General features: G+C 40.1%; 1 protein-coding gene and 1 pseudogene across 2 annotated transcripts in view; both read left to right on the forward strand.

Annotated features, from left to right (window-relative positions):
* The window catches only part of LOC140688670 (trafficking protein particle complex subunit 9-like), a 108,498-nt pseudogene that overhangs the window by 49,904 nt on the left and 42,222 nt on the right, over positions 1-16,372 (forward strand).
* Positions 14,547-16,372, forward strand: part of LOC140688672 (trafficking protein particle complex subunit 9-like) — a 70,218-nt gene continuing 68,392 nt past the window's right edge. Inside the window, exon 1 of one of the 2 annotated variants that reach the window (XM_072948279.1) lies at positions 14,547-14,646. The gene's annotated coding sequence lies outside the window, so the exon portion shown is untranslated. The remainder of the gene's footprint in view (positions 14,647-16,372) is intronic. The other variant, XM_072948280.1, reaches the window with a different exon arrangement.

Consider the following 16,372-nt stretch of genomic DNA (forward strand, 5'->3'; position numbering starts at 1 on the left):
CCAGTGAATTTTAAATTGACTCATTGTAATTACTTTGCTTTGATTCTGTGGCTTTTGCTCCTCTCCACAAGAATTTGAATTCTCTGTTGCAATTTGTATTCGTGTTCTTAACAGGGGAAGAAATTTTGCATGTTTTACAGAGGTGGGTTTTCCTATCCCCTCTGAATGCCTTCTAAAATTGATACATTAAAAATCTGTTATTGCAGTGCATAATTATTTCATAAACTATTTTTTGGCATAATCAGAAACAATGACCAAGAATGATAATAAAAAATACAAAAACCTTCCTTCCTTCCTTTGAAGAATAGGAATCAGGTAGTCAGGCTCCCTCATGCTTTGTGGCTGACACAATTACTCTCATGTCATTGTGTATCATGATTCGGAGATGGAGTTGCTTCAGGTTTATAGATTTTTGTTTTAACATTTGTGTTGAATTCTTTCTCCAGGCTGATGTTTCCTGTTGGGTTTGTGGAAAGAGTAGAAGGGAAGAAAATACTTTGGTTTGTTTTCAGGAGGCCTGAGTTGATGAGAAAAGAGTTGAGGTTGAGCTGAGGAAATGAGTGACAATTCATCTCCACTTGGATGAAATTGATAAACAAAGAAATCAATTAAGTGTATCGATATTTGACCAATAGAAGTTAGCGAGCCCAAACTGGCTAGAAATGCACAATGGAAATTACTGAATTCACCTGCAGAATGAGGTGTTTTACCAGGTAGAAGCAGCATAGAGCAATCAGAAAAATCAGTAATATGATGAGATATAAAAGGAATATTATATCTTTTATTTCTGAAACTTTTCTACGGAAAGTTGTGTAGAGCTAAAATTAAGTTTCAAGCACCAGGAGTTAAGAGAGTGGGTGGTTCCGTAGGATCGTTATTCTCAGATGTGCCTAGACCCTTCTAGAGTGGCTGAAGATGGCAGGAAAAGACCCACATCCAGGATTTGTCATCCTAGGGTGTCCTCCATAATGGTTCCATGTGGGAGCCCATGATTGGGTTAACAATTTATAACACAGCCCAGTCGCCTCTGAACTTTAAGAAGAAAAAATATGCTTTTATACTGCTTTGCAAGCAAGTGCCGGTGCATCCTCACTCCAGTCTCGTTGCCTTAAAAAGCAGAGACAATGCTTTGCTTGTGTAGTTGAGGTTTTAGATAGCACTCTGCTGGTTGCAAAGCAAGGACCGAGACCCTCAGCTATAAACGCTGGGCTTGTGTGCTGTTAGATAGTCTATAATCCCCAAAACAAGGACCTGGCTGGTCTGGTGGTCTGCTTTGTAATGAACATATAAAAAATATATCTTGTTCCCCTCACCCCATGACTTCCCTAAAGATACACTAATCCTTTGTACTCATTGTGTATTCTACAATCTCTGCCTCATCCTGTCTTTCCCGAATTTCCTCCTTACTCTCTCACAACTGTTAACGAATTTTCCCTTTGATTATACACAATAAATATGGGAACATTTGACAGGCTCATGGAGATGGCTCCCTACTCCCTCTCGATTTCTTGACTTTTTCCACAGAGTCTTGAATAATCATTCCGTGTCTGTAAGACTTCCGCCAGCCAGAACCCACAGTTCCAGGTTTGGAGGATACAGGCTTTAGTTCTCCTACTGGAGGGAGAGAGAGAAGAGAATTGAGATATGCTCCCCCGTGATTCCTTCCTGCCCCAGGGCTACAGCAGTTCACCTGCAGCCTTCTGGCCTCTGCTCAGCGGGCCGCTGTCCCAGGACTGAACTCAGCCTTTTCTTCCCTTGTCAACATTTCCTGTACCTTTCAGAACTTGGTCTCTTCTCTGCAATTCAACCCTGGTAGATGTGATGGTGGTCAGCGTGCTGGTGGGCAGTCCTTTGGGGACACCCAGGAGCCATGCTGATTCTCCTGAAACTCTCAATCTGGGTTACGGAACAGTCGAGCACCGAAGGAAGCCCATTCACGTGATGTCAACAGACCATTTCATCACTTTCATTTTATTTTTATATTTTCGGTGGAGAAATTATTTGCAGCAAACTGTTCCAGATATTCGCCACCTACTTTCCTCACCACCAATTCCTTGTTGGCTCTGGTGCTAGTTTTATGAACCAGGATTCTTCTCTGGTCATTTCTGGCAGCTGGGCTTGCCGAATTCTTGATCTGCATTTGAAGCAGAATGTTCTTCGTGATGTCAAAGTGATTTTCCTATTTCTGAATATTTAGTGTACACTCAGCAACTGTTTCAAGTGAAATGCTCTTGTCCAATTTCGGTTAACTCACATTTGCTAATCTCCTGCTTTCATGCTGAGGGCAGTTTCTTTTTCCTCTAATAAAAGTTAGCAATTTGCATTTACAATGGAAGGTACTGGTCCTAGATGCTTTTGTTCTTAAGAGTTTTAATACAATTCACCCATTAAAATGTACAGCGGTTTTTACTCTATGCCCAGAATTGTGCATCCCAGTCAATCTTAGAACATTTTCATCCCCCCAACAGGAAGCCCCGTATGCATAAGCAGACATTCCCATCTTCCCCATCCTCCCCCAGCCCCAAGGAGCCACTTTTCTCTCTGTGGATTTGCCTGTGCTGGACATTTCATGTAAATCGAGTCACTTCATGTAAGTGGAACCGTCTATTGTGACTGACTTCTTTCACACTCAGTAACGTTTTCAATGTTTGTCCATGTTGTGGCCTGAGTCACTATTCTATTCTTTGCTATTGCTGAATAACTTTCCACTGTATGGCTGGGCCCCTCTGTTTACCAATTCACCAGGTGATAGGCATTTGGGTTGTTTCTGCTTTTTGTCTGTGATGAGTAATGTCGCCGTGAACACTCATGTGGGATTTTTTATGTCGATATCTGTTTTATGTTCTCTTACGTGTGTGCCCAGATAGCAGAATTGCTGGGTCAGACAGAAACCAAATGTTCAAGTCTCTGAGGCCCTGCCAGGCTGTTTTCCAAAGTGGCCACGCTGTGTTACGTCCTCATCAGCAATGGCTGTGCGCTCCGCTTCCTCTGTGTCCTCATTAGTGGTTGTTACCCTTTTTTTTTTTATTATAACCTATTGTTGTGAGTGTGAAGCTGTTTCTCCTAGTGGTTTTGACTTGATTTCACTTACAGCTAATGCTATTGAACATCATTTCATTGTGCTTATTTGACATTTCTATATTTTTCTTGAAAAATACCTTCTCAGATCCTTTATTAACCTTTTAATTGAGTTGCCTTTTTATTGTTGAGTTGTAGGGTTGTTTTTTCTTCATTTGGAGATACAAATTCCTTGTTAGATAAATGATGTGAAAAAATTTTCTCCAGTGTGTTGTTTTTTCACTTTCTGTATGGTTCCCTTTGAAGCAAATTTTAAATTTTGATGAACTCCAATTTATCTCTGTTTTCTTTGTTCCTTCTGCTTTTGGGGTATTATTTAAAATCTGAAGTATTTTATTTAAACTTTTATGTATAAAATATCTAAATTTGTAGGAACATTATAGGAGATGGGTGCAGTTGTTGTCCCCAGTCTATGGATAGGAGACTGAGATGCAGAAAATTTCCCTGAAATATCAGTGTCACAGCTACCCAGTGCTGTGGGATTTCAGACCCTCATGTTTGTCCCCAGTATCTGTGATCTTCACCACCATGCTCCACTACTGCCTGGAATCGTTAATGAATACATCTTTCCTTTTTTGATTTCTTGTTAGTTTGTTTTCTCATTGGGGACCTCATCTCCTTATTTTCCTTTCGGATGTCAGTGTAGATTTATTTTAGGTCTCATGTAGGCAGAAGCATTGCTATCAGTTAACTTCTTTATTACTCACTCTCCAGTGATGATTGTTGCTAGTTGACCTAACCAAGTCATGCTTAAGTCTTTCCTGCTAATGACACTAAAAACAGTCATGACTTATAGAATGCTCAAAGAAGAAAGTACTTGATTGATTTTATTTTGCTACCCAATCAAACCAATCAAGTAAAAACCCCAGTGTTGACACAGACTATAAGCCCTCCAGAATAGGGTCACTGTCTTCCTTGTGTTTCATTTATTTGGTCACAGTGTCTGGATAGTGCTCTGCTGTCCAGCAGTTTTGTGAGGATACTGTGCTCGTGAATCATTGTAAGGACAGAATTTTGAAAAAAGACTGTGTTGTTCATTTCACAAGGGAAAAGATAATATAGAAATACTGCTCAGATCTATTTTAAAATTAAGCTTGGAATTTTGAGAAGAATTCAAGAAACCATACAAAGCTCTTTTTCACTAATTTTAGATCTATCTTACACACATATGGTTACATAGCAGAGTAACTTTTCAAGTACATTTGACAATAGGAGTGTAATATTGATTATTTGTTTTAGTTGAAATATTCTACCTGGGATAAAGTAATCAGTGCACATAAATGAACAAATATGTTTGTATTTCTATGCAACATGGGAGAAGAGTTCATGTTTCTATATAATATGTATGACTGTGTGTTTTAATCTGTCTGTCAGTGTTTTTATAGTTTTTCAGCAATGTTGTAACTTCAGAATTCTTCTAACATATTCACTCCCGATACTACTGCAGTTTGTACTGTGTATCCTATCTTATGCATGGGATTCCATTGTCCCCTCAGTGAGGAATTTCCTCTCCTATTGAGCTAGTAGCAGAGTTAAAGGAACAGTGATTTCACGGCCTTTGCTCTCCACGTGTCCGCAGTTGCCTATCAATCACGAATTTCCCTTTCTTGAGTTTTCATTTTTCAATTAGAATTTTTGAAAATAATTATTAATATGTTTCACGAGTCTCCCAAGAAACTTGATGTGTTTGTGCTTTTCAGTTTTCAATTTATGAAAATTGTAAATGCACACTTGTTTTTAAGTAGTCCTTTCTCACTAGATATTTGTTTACTTCTTTAGAGTTAAAATAATTTTTTCCCAATAAATGAATCGATGTGCAAGTTTTAAAAGATACCTAACTTTTTATTTTTCTTATTCTAACAGGTATATTCATTGTACAGAATTTAGAAAATAAGGATAAACAAAATAATAACTTAAAAATGGCCTCTAATCTCACTTGGAGATACAGCTGTAATGTTTGAAATTGAAAATTACAAGTCCTCTCACGTTGTTCTTCTATTTCAAGTAAGTTTTGGTTACTGAGACTCTCAAATTCCCATAGGAATTGTAGCAGCAGCTAGTCAGTTTCTGCAGAGGAGCCCACTGGGATTGTGATCGAGACCACGTTGTATGTTTGCATCGCTCTGGGGACCACTGCCATCCCAGGAATGTTGTGATCTGATCCAGGAATCTGCGTTGTGTGTCCAGGTATTTAGGTCTTCTTTAATTTTTTTTCAGCAATGTGTAGAGTTTACATAGTATTATTTTACTTTATTTTTTTCCCTTTATACTGAGTACAAGTTGCAAGTTACCGGGATTTGAATTGTAATATAGCCCCGCAAATTGCTGCCAACATGGATGCTGGGGTCTCTCTGCCCTTTGTAAAATCTCGCACAAAATAGGACCTAAGTAACTCTCTCTTGAAAGAATGATTATATGATTGCCGGATGATGCTTGAGAGTCCTTGTGATGATGTCTTTTTCCCAGACTTTCCCCTCTTCTTAACTATGCCCTTTCCCTTCCTTTCCTCCAGCCTGGGTTTCAGCCTGCCTGTGGCATTGATTTTCCTTGTCTGTGGACTCTTCCTTTCACTAGTTCATGATAATGTTACATGTGGGCTGTGGAAACTTGCTAGATGTCAAGAAAGATCAAATCCGTTGCATGCTAGTATTTTTAGAGTGTGTTATTGAATTATCGATTGAAATTAAATCAGGCTGCCCCATTGACCATCCCCTGAGCCCTTTTCACTTTCCTACAGGTGATACTGTTCTCGTTGCTGCATGTGCCCTTCCCCCAGTCTCGGTTTTGGAGTTGAGTAAGTCACCATCACTGGAGCCCTCTCTTTAAATGATGAAGAAAACCTTTGCTCCTTCTCCATGTTTGGGGACTTGAATGAGATGAGGTAACAGATAAAGAATGGAGCCCCACCTCATTCTGACCACCGCTCTTTCCGTTCATTTCTCCAGGGGAAGTGTACAATTCAAAAATATAAAGATTGTGAGATAATGAGATAGACAAGACAACCAATCATTTATTAAATACCCTTTCATGCCAGAAACAAATGTATTATACACACAAAAAGCACATAAAGTACGGTAGTACTGTGGTTACAAATGTGGGTCTGAGTTCGAGTCCTGCTCTGGAGTGACAAGTATTGTGAGATGGAGAACTGGTAGATCGACTTAGCCTCTCCAGGACTGGTTTTCTGTCCTGCAGAGACGGGGCTCGCTAGGCATCCCTACCCCGTAGAGGTGCTGTGGGGTGTAAATGATGCGAGTGGGCAGCCCGAGCACACCTGCTCATTCCTCGCAAGTGCAGGATAGCACAGCTTTTGCAGTGACGCCTTTATGACTACACCGTGTAGACTCTCAGTGCTCCGAATGGATGCCTTGCTGATTGGAGAAGGGATTCTCACTTATGTAAATACCCAAGGATTGGGTTATTGGGCCTTGCTGATTTGAATCTATTCTTTAGAAAGTACTTAATGTAGATATATTTTTCAAACATGCATGCTTTTTTCTTTTATTATTTATAGTTCTACCCTCTCATTTCTTGGTGTGACTTTTCATGGAATCCAGGAAACAGTCCTAAGCCACCTGCCTCTTCACACTTTTTTGTGGTGGTTTTCTTCCTTGACTAGAAGAGGGTTTTGCATAGGAAATTTTGTTTGCTCCCCTTCTCTTGGAGTCTCACTATTTGTCTGCCCATCTCTCACCTGTCCATCTGTCCATTTCTCTACCCACTCATTCTTCTGACTTGTTTCAAGAAACATTTCAGGCAGCTTACAGAAGAACAGATACCAAATAAACAGGTGAGAAAGTGGGGCCAAGTTCATACAGTGAGGCTAGGAGTTGAGCCTGTGTGAGATTTGCAGGCGTGAGACACACGCCTCTGCCTTGTGACTTATAAGATAGACAGCATCAATATGCCTGAGGCTCCCAGCACACACAGGGAAACAGGGTTTGTGGGAGATGCTCACTGGCTGTGAAATAAATAAGTGGCTTAGAAGAAGCCCAGCCATTCCAACTACTAAGGCTTAGGAGAATAGTTTAGTATCTTCCAAAATCAGAGTATTGCATCTTTTCTTTTTCAGAGTTTTATGTATAGTTGGTTTAAATGCTATACCTGGAAATTTCTCCAAAACTTCTGCCCACGTGAGTCCCATGACTCGGGAATGGGGTGGTTCTGCTCATTGACGGGTGTTGGCCAGAAACGGAAAATGACAGCCTCAAAGGAGCCTGGGATTAATCAGTTATGTTTTGTAAGTGCTGTAGATTTCAGAAAATGCTTTTACCATGTTTCTCCGCCTGAGGGGGCAGCGTGCTCTCTTCCGAGCATCAGGAGCTCAGGGACACGGGATGGTGGGGGCTGACTGCACTGTCGTAAACACAGCTGTGCTAGTCACTGCAGGTGTGGTGCTTTCACGTAGTGCATTTCATGTTCTTTAATAGGTTTCAACAGGTAGTTAATTAACTGAGTTAATTAACATTTAATAAATATAATGGTTTGTTGAAAAGACAGTTATAGGCAGAATATTAGTTGTGAACAATATAAAACTGTTTCAATACTAAAATTTCAGTAGGGAAGATTCAGTTTATCTTATTTACGCCTCTCTTTCAAAGTGAAAAAGGAACAAGACAGAAAAAGCAGAGGATGATTTCTGTTCTTTCTCTCGGCTTGCAGGTGCCTTCACCTCCAGTGGCATCCATCCAGACACCAGCACTGACACTGGCCGTGCTCAGAAGTGCCTGAGCCCTGAAGACACAACTGACAAATAGAAGGGGGCCGCACCCTGTTACAGCGGGTGCTTTCACTTTTTGGGTCCTTATGTAACTGCGTGGTGTTATTCAGGATCACCCATTCTGCACTGTGTGATGGTGCTGCGGTGTCTCCTAGTTATTTGTTTCTGTAAGTACTCGTGTATTTTTTCCAATGTGTGGTACTAGACATCTAAAAATGCATTTTTCAGATGAAAAATAATGTGTATTAAATATAAAAGTCTGAAAAAAGGGTCAAAAGGGTCTATCCTGTTCCCAGTATTCAGAGATAATAATTAACACTTTAAAATCTATTTTCTGTTCTTTTCATCAGTGTGTATTAACTCTGTCATAAAAACCAGCGAGCACTGTGTGCCTGTTTGCTGTATGGAGACCTCCATTTTCCATTCAGCTTATTACAATTTTTTTTACAGTATTCTATCTCCGCTGGCATGATTTTTAATGACCATTATAGCATTCTGTGTTGTGGAATCCCCGTCCATTTTACTTTGGACTTAAGTGAACTTTTAAATTCCAAGTAAACTTAACTGGAATACTGAAAAGAGAACTGTGGTGGTACCGAAAGTCCCCTACTTCCCTTCCCCTTTTTTCCTGAGAGTAAAAGCTGCTGACAATGTGGAGTATATATTTCATGACCTTTATGCCTTTGTCATATATATATACACACATACATACACGTATATGAGAAATCTATGTATATGTGTGTGTATATATGCTTTATTGAAAAATAAGGCCATACTATATGTTTTCTGCAGCTCGGTTTATTCACTAAGGTATATATCACAGACGTCCTCCCCCTCCAGACTCACCCGGTCCTTTCAGATAGAGTGGAGAGGTCTCCTGATGTGCAGGTTTGGTCTCTTGTGTAAGGACACCTTTCGTGGGAGAGAACTGTGGACAAGGCCTTGGACCACGCCGAAACACCGGAACTTTAGTGGCCACAGCTCACCGTGATTTACCGCATCATTGTCTTGATGGTGGACACTTAAGTTTTCTCCATTTTCCACTGTCAGAAAGGGTGTCTGACTGGCATCCTTCTTGTACAAACATTCCTGTGATCTTGTATGAGTATTCCTTTAGCTAAGGTTTCTGGAAATTTAGTCCTTGGATGTGACAACTACATAAATCACAGGCTCCTTTCAAGTGAATCTAGAAATTCCTTCTACTGTGGGGAATGAAAAGATGTAGAATAAATTTTGTAACCAATTCTCTATCCCTGGGTATGATTCCACTTCAGCTTTTCTTCCCACCAATGTAAACAGTGCTGTGTAAATGCTCTGATGAGTACATCTTTTTGAACTGATTCTTTTTGTAAATGAAACAATTCCTAAAAGTGAAGTTCAGCCTGTGTGTACACACGTTTTTCAGAGTTTATATATCCATTGACATGTCGTCCTCCAAAAGATCGCTCACAGTTTGTTGTCTCAAAAATGGACACTAGCTAGAATATCTTTTACAAATATTTGCCAATATGATGAGCAAAATGATTTTCATTGTTTTAGTTTGCACTTTATGACCAGTGTGGTATTGAGCATTTTTCACTCATTAGCCACCTAACTTTTAAAAAGTGAATGATCCCTTTTGTCCTTTGCAAATATTTAAGTGAGGGAGCTTCTTGTTGCTTTGTGACACCTCTATGTATATTATGAACATTAGCCCCTTGTCTTCATCAACATGTATCACAGAGCTTTCCCTTGTCATTTCTTGCCTTTCATTTTGTTCAGTAGGTTCATTATTGTTGTGGCCCAAAATAACCTTAAGATAGTAAATGTCTTCTTTTTGGGTTTTATTCTTGATATTACTCTTAGAAATGCTTTCTTATAATGGTATAAATTTCTTCTGTAGGTTTTTTTAATCTCTAAGATGGAGATGATAATGGTACTTGTCATAGTGAGGAGAAGCTGAATTGATATGAGCAAAGGGTTGTATTTGCTCTTATTAGTACTTTCTAATATTTACATCACTTTCTGTAATTTTTCTTGTGGTCATTTTGACTGGAATAGAATTTGTTTTTTCCAGGTATTCTCTGATTGTAACAAGACAATTATTAAATTCATACTTTGCTTTTTAATTTGAAATCCCACCTGTAAAAACTACTTATGTACACTAGAGTCTCTTTTTGAGCTCATGATTTATTTCTGTCAATCTTACTTTCTTACTCTAGCACTATATCTTACATATTGTAAAAATTTATTTAATATATTACAGTGCGAATTTTTTGATTCTTTTTTCGATCCCTAAATTTCTTGGCTTGTATTATGACTTTATTATTCCTGAAGAATTCTAATATAATTTTTTCAAGTTAAAAAAAAACAGATAAGAGTTGTCATGGGATTTTTTAGTAATTTTGAATTATCTTTAGGAGAACGTACATCTTTAAAACTGCTTTCCTCCATACAATATGTTGATGTCTCTACTTTCACACTTCTTACTTTACCCCTCAGTACAGTCCTGTACTTTCTCCATGTACAACATGGGCATTGTTTTTGAGTTTATTCCAGATTATTGTTGATGTTTTTGTTAATTTTTTAAGTGAGAAATTTTTGCTATTATCTTTTTTAACTGTTAAAACTGACACCTAGGAAGGCAGATTCGGTTTGTAAATACTCACTTTGTAACTTCTCATTTAAAATTGTAAGTATTAAGTACTTGTTACAGAATCCTTTCTTTTCTGTTTTTAAAAATTTGTTTCCAAGATTCTCAAAATGGTCATAGCTAAGTAGTATAGGTGGGGAGACAGATGGAGAGAGGTAGTGTGGCTCATGTACAAACTGTGAGCACTTTCATGGCTGCCTTTATGCTGGAAAAGCTGATAAACAGTCCAGCTTAAACCAGGGTGGCTTTGTATGCAATTGAAATCCAGCTTTCCTGCCTGTATGGTGAAACCTGGTGGGCGTGGCAGGTAGATGATCAAGGTCGAATGGAGGTTATTGGCTGCACAGAGCACTGTGTCTGAGAACTGGAGACCATCGCCATGGGAAATGCTTGGTGCCAGGAACAATGCAGAGGAGCTGGGGAGCCTTGTGTTAAGGATTTTCCAGCCCTGGGAGTGGGAAGATCAGACTCTGCATTCAGATCTGAGTTTGAATTCATCCTCTTTAGTTTACTTGTCCTCTGACTTTGGTCAAGCTATATACCCTCTTTCACTTCCTGTTTCCTTGTCTCTCAAAGTAGGAGAATTACATCCTGCTGCTAGAGTGTTTGATCAGGTTAAATAATTTGTGTCTATAAGATGTCACGTACAGTCACAAGCTTAGTGAGAAAAGGGCTGTTGCCTGTTCTTCTGCAGCTCAGTGCTTGACAAGACATGGGGGAAAGCCAGTCCCTAATTTGTGTGTGATGCAAGTAGGAACAAAAATAATGTCTTGCCTTTCCCTAGCAGTACTCTTACAGCTTTGCTTCATTTACTTCTTTCCTCCTTTCCTTTCCCCTTTCCCAACCTCCACCAAAAGAGCCTGAGATTCTCTCAGAATAATAGATTCAAATTAATTTAAAGGTAGGCTCATTCTCACGAAATAATAGCAACATAAAAAAAATCTGTGCAAATCCCAGAATACATTGTATTTGATTTACACACACACGCGTGTGCACACACACACACACACACACAATCAGGCTACCTCCCACTTGCAGTAGGAGAAGGACCACTTTTTCTGAGTTTTCACTCACTGAGCGTGAGAACAGTGTCTCTTACACAGACGTTCACCAGGCTTCGTGCATGGTGTTTTTAATTGAATTTCTGCTTTGTAGCCATAGATATAGTCTCCTAATAGAAGAGAGAAAGTGGAGACATAGACATTCTGCTGAGATATTGGTGTCATCATATTTTAGTTGGAAAGGACTTAAGACAGCATAGAGTCATAACATTTCATGGGTGAGAATCCATTATGTTGTCACTTGGACAAGAACCTGGATCTTCTGCCATCTTGTCCACGTGGGTGAAGAGGCAACTGGGCAGGGGATAGCAGGCATCCTTCTTGCTTGAGTTCCATGTTCTTGCTAGTTTTCATTGCTCAGCTGCCTTTAGTTTATGTACATGAGGCCTCTCATGGGAAGGTCACTCTGTCCTGATCGAATGAGTTTCTTATCAGCGAAAAGCTCTGGACCCACTCACATTTCCCAGAGTTTTCTACTGATCTGCTGACACTTTATATAATTGAGACTTAAGAAAATACTGAATATAAAACCCTTATTGTTATTGTTTGCCCTCGAGTTCCATAGGAATGGGGTGCTGTCTCAGGCTGTCTAAAGCTAGATCTGAACAAAGATAGGGTGTTAGGTTGTGCTGCTGTACCTCCAAAGTCAAAGGGGATTTCCACCTTAGCTTTTAGAATCAGTCAGATTAATTCAAATCTTGCCTTTACCAATTATTATCTTTGTGTCTTGGGGGAGAAACTTTACTTTTTTGTGTCCAATTTTGTTTATCTGTAAATAAGTTCAGTATTTATTTTAAGGTTTCTGTTTTAGAATTGAATGAGCTAATACTCTCATTTATACCTAAAATAGTGATTGCATGGTTCTATGCTGGTGCCTTGGTAGTTGATTACTAAGGGACTCCGCAGTGAGAATGGGGGTGGGGGACCCCGGGATAATAGAGTTTATATTCCAGGATATGCTTGTAAAAGACTGGATGTGCAGTGGATTTTTAGTAAATATCTACTCCTTTCCTAATCTGCATTGATTGTGTATATATCTTTATACTAATATAGGAACAATTTTTATTGCAATTTAAATATCTTTGTAGTACTTACAATATGTAGCTTTAAAAAATAAGTGAAATAAAATGATTTGACTTTTATTTTCTTTTCAATAAGCATAACAAAACAAAATAAAAAGAAAAAAATGTTTGAAGGAGTAGAAATAATTTTATTTCTTGGAATCAGTTCCGTATAATAGGTTTTTTGTTCGTGTTGTTAAAAAGCATATAAAACTGATAGGTTGTGACATTCTGGAAATGAGGAAACAGTGGAGACATACTACCTCTAATGCAGTCACTTTGTTACCAAGTCCAAACTCGTTCTGCTTGCTGCATGACAGGCCAATAAATCGGGAGATGAGATGTTGGAGTAAGGAATAGTGACTTTATTTGAAAAGACGGCAGACCCAGAAAATGGCATATTGATATCCAGTAGAACTCTCTTCCCCATGCAGAATTCAGTCTCATTTTATACTAAAAAGCGGCGGGGATGTGGCTGCTTGTTGCAAACTTCTTGCTATATGAATTGTTTCTCCTTGGAATCCTTTGTTCCTGCAGCTGTCCATGTGGGTCAAATTATGGTGCCCCCGTATAACCTCCAAAAAAAAGAAAGGTTATTCTCTATTTTGCAACTTGCCATCTGTACATAAGTGTAGAAGAGCTAATATCCTTAAAGATCAGAGCCCGGAGAATAGGCCCTCCTGGGTATTTCAGGCTAAAGGCAACATTCTTTTACAAAAGGTGCAGAGATAGCAAGTCTGAGCCTAGAAAACAAGGTACAGGTTTAAAGTCAGACGAACATATCTAACATGGAGTGAAATTTGTTCTTTTCTATTAGAATTACTTTTTCTACCTCATAAATAATTTTAGTATGAAACGAGCAATTTTTTTATTTTTGCTTCTTAATAAAGGACTAAAACTACACTTTAGTGAGCTGTGCGTGCTTTGGGGTCACAGCAAACTCTTGTTGGGGGTGGTCGACCCTGCAACATGTCTGATGCCCCATGAGTGTTGGTGAGGGTCCCCCTAACCAGGGGCTCTCTTCAGGAACCACCATATGGGCATTGACCTCTGGAGACCTGTTTTTCAGCTGCAGGAAAATTTTTCAGAATCTGTGATGGGAAACTCACTCCAGCTGGGGATAATCAGGGAATAAAGGAAGAGGAAAAGGGCTTGAAGTAGAGTAGAAGAGAAGGACAGAAGTTCAGGGAGCCTGGGGGCTTGGCAGCGGGGCCTCGGGAGAGAGAGGAGCAGAGATATGGAAGTGACTGGCTACGGAACCAGCTCCTGCAACTTTCCCCGCACCCAAGCCACACAGCTCTTAATTGGGCCCAGGAATTTCTCCTGTCTGGATGTCACCCTGGGCAGAACCTTGAGAATCGAAGGTAAGGGGTGGGCAGCACTCACCTAGGGGGTCACTGAGGACTTTGATCAAGTCCACATTGACATTCCCAGTCATATGCCTTCACCTGTTCTTTATCTCAGGATCTGAGAAGCAGGAGCAAGGAACTCATGGAGAGATCCAGGAAGATATCTGACTGTGTTAAGAGACGACAGTCACAGCGACACTGGGAGCGAAAACACTTGTAGCAAAATAAAATAAATTCACAACTATTGCATCAGAGCTGCATGTGTGAGAGAGCCTAAGCCTGTCTCAGAGTGCAGGGGACAAGAGGAAAGGAATGGTAAAATTAACACTGATAATTGAAATTTTGTTAAATAGCCTGCTACAGTTAATTTTATCACGTGAATGTATGCAGGTTTATTTCTATGAGCATTTATAGGTTCACAAAACCCCACCAGCCCCTCTTGCCCCCATCGGGGATGGGATTTCTCAAGCACGGTGCCCCTCCTGCTTGCGTGGGCCACGCTGCGGGTCCTCGCCTGGGGCCGCACTGCTACAGGACACTGAGTCCCCGAGGCACGATCTGGGATACATGACAGGAACATCTGTGCTCTTGGCTGAGGGCCTCCGTTTCACCCTGCTGTGTAAGAATGCCGGTGACTCAGTTAGAAGCATGCATCCAAGCCGTCCTTCCGTGTCATCACCATCTAGAAGCGGTGCCTGAATATTCTGAATTTCTGCAGAATGTTGTTTACAATCACCTTGAACAAGTGAGTGTGTGTCCTCTTTCAAGTGGAGGAATTACTGCCGTTTTCCTGGAACTTACTCACCACTAGTCCATCTGATTTTTCTGTGCTAGGATTCAGTATGGCCTGCTAATAACTCTGCAGTCAGATCTAGAAACCCTGATGAAGAGGATTATTTATTTTCTTTCTTTAGATGATAGAATTTTATTTTCAAAATTGTGAGTTTTCAGTTCTTGGAGGAATTTTTTCGGGGGTTGGAGAAACAACTTTGCTCTTACCATCTTTGTGACCTGTTGCTATATGCATCTCACCTGTCTTCTGTCACTTGTGAGGCGGTTCCATTTGTGACCCTGTCCTGGTTGTTCATGTAATAAAACATAAAATCTGTAAAAGTACAGTCCCTTTTACTCCGAAGACATTCCACAAATACTCCTTTAATCTGTGTGTGGTTTTAACAAGACACAATCATTAGAACATATACTTGCAGGTTGCCAGTGCAAAATCCCCAAATCAATTGTCTAGCTCAACATCTAAAATCTTTTAATCTACATTGGATTTGTATAGATAAGTGAAGTTGTTTGCTAAGAACTCAAGACCAGGTTTATAATATAGGCTGATGTAGCTCAGCAGGTCCTCCCAAGCTGAAGCTCTGCCAGAGGGCGGGGCCAGGGGAGAGGGCGGTTCCTGCCCTCCCTGAGCTGACAGTTACATGGCAAAGACCTTCACCAGGTGAAGAAATTGAAGTTTCTTCTAAGAAAATTGGGTCTGAAGAGTCCAAAAAGTGCGGGAGTGACACAATCCCATTTGTCTAATGTAGGGAAGAGTGGCTGTGGGGCCACTTGGGAGACTCGTGAGTCCAGGTGGGCAGTGTTGGTGGCTTCCACTTGAGCGGTAGGACAGTCAGTGGGTAAAAGTGAACAGATTGAAGGCATGTTTTGATGGTTAAAATGAAAGGATCAATGCTGTCTGTGAAGGTAGGATGGAGTAAGGCCCAGGTTTCTGGGTGGATTAATGAGTTAAATAATGGTCCTGCTGTGTTCTGAGGACGGAAATCTGCAGAGGGAGTTCTGGGGGAAAACTGTTGAGTTCAGCTGTGGGTAAAGTGAAAAGGTATTAGATGTGTGATCTGGGAGCTCTGGTGAGAGCCAGTAGTGAGTAGGGGGCGGGGAGAAAGTCTTTCAAATCATTTTGTATTCTGAACATGCATATAAGAATGAGTAATGACATAACCCCTCTATATTCTGGATTTAAAACCCAGTAACATTTTGCTATATAGGCTGCAGGTGTTCTCAATTTTTTAATAGAAATAAAATAAATTGAAACAAAACAGTGGAGTTAATGAACATCTTAGAGTTGATGTGTGTCCTTGTATGTATTTTGATTTCTCATCTGTTTATAAACATAATCTACAAAAAGTTAATTTGCTTAGCATAACTCTTAAATAGAGGGACGTGACACACTTTGTTGGTGGCTCAAGGTGATTTCTTGGGCAAATTATGTAGCCTCTCTGTGCCTTAGTTGCATCTTCTGTGACTGCCCCCGGGCCCCTCATCACAGCTGATTCCCTAGAATAGATGTTGGGAGGGAGGCTGCTGAAGGGAGTAAGAGGTGGCAACTGCTAGGGACACTGAAGAGAGAGACAAAAACAGATTAAAGCCGAGAAAGTGAGTGCTAATACCCTCAAAGGAGAAAGAATCCCGCAGTGTTTTGAGCCACTTAGCATAAGGGAAACAAAATCACGTGGATCCAA

Source organism: Vicugna pacos, chromosome 23, assembly GCF_048564905.1.
Source record: "Vicugna pacos chromosome 23, VicPac4, whole genome shotgun sequence".
NCBI lineage: Eukaryota > Metazoa > Chordata > Mammalia > Artiodactyla > Camelidae > Vicugna > Vicugna pacos.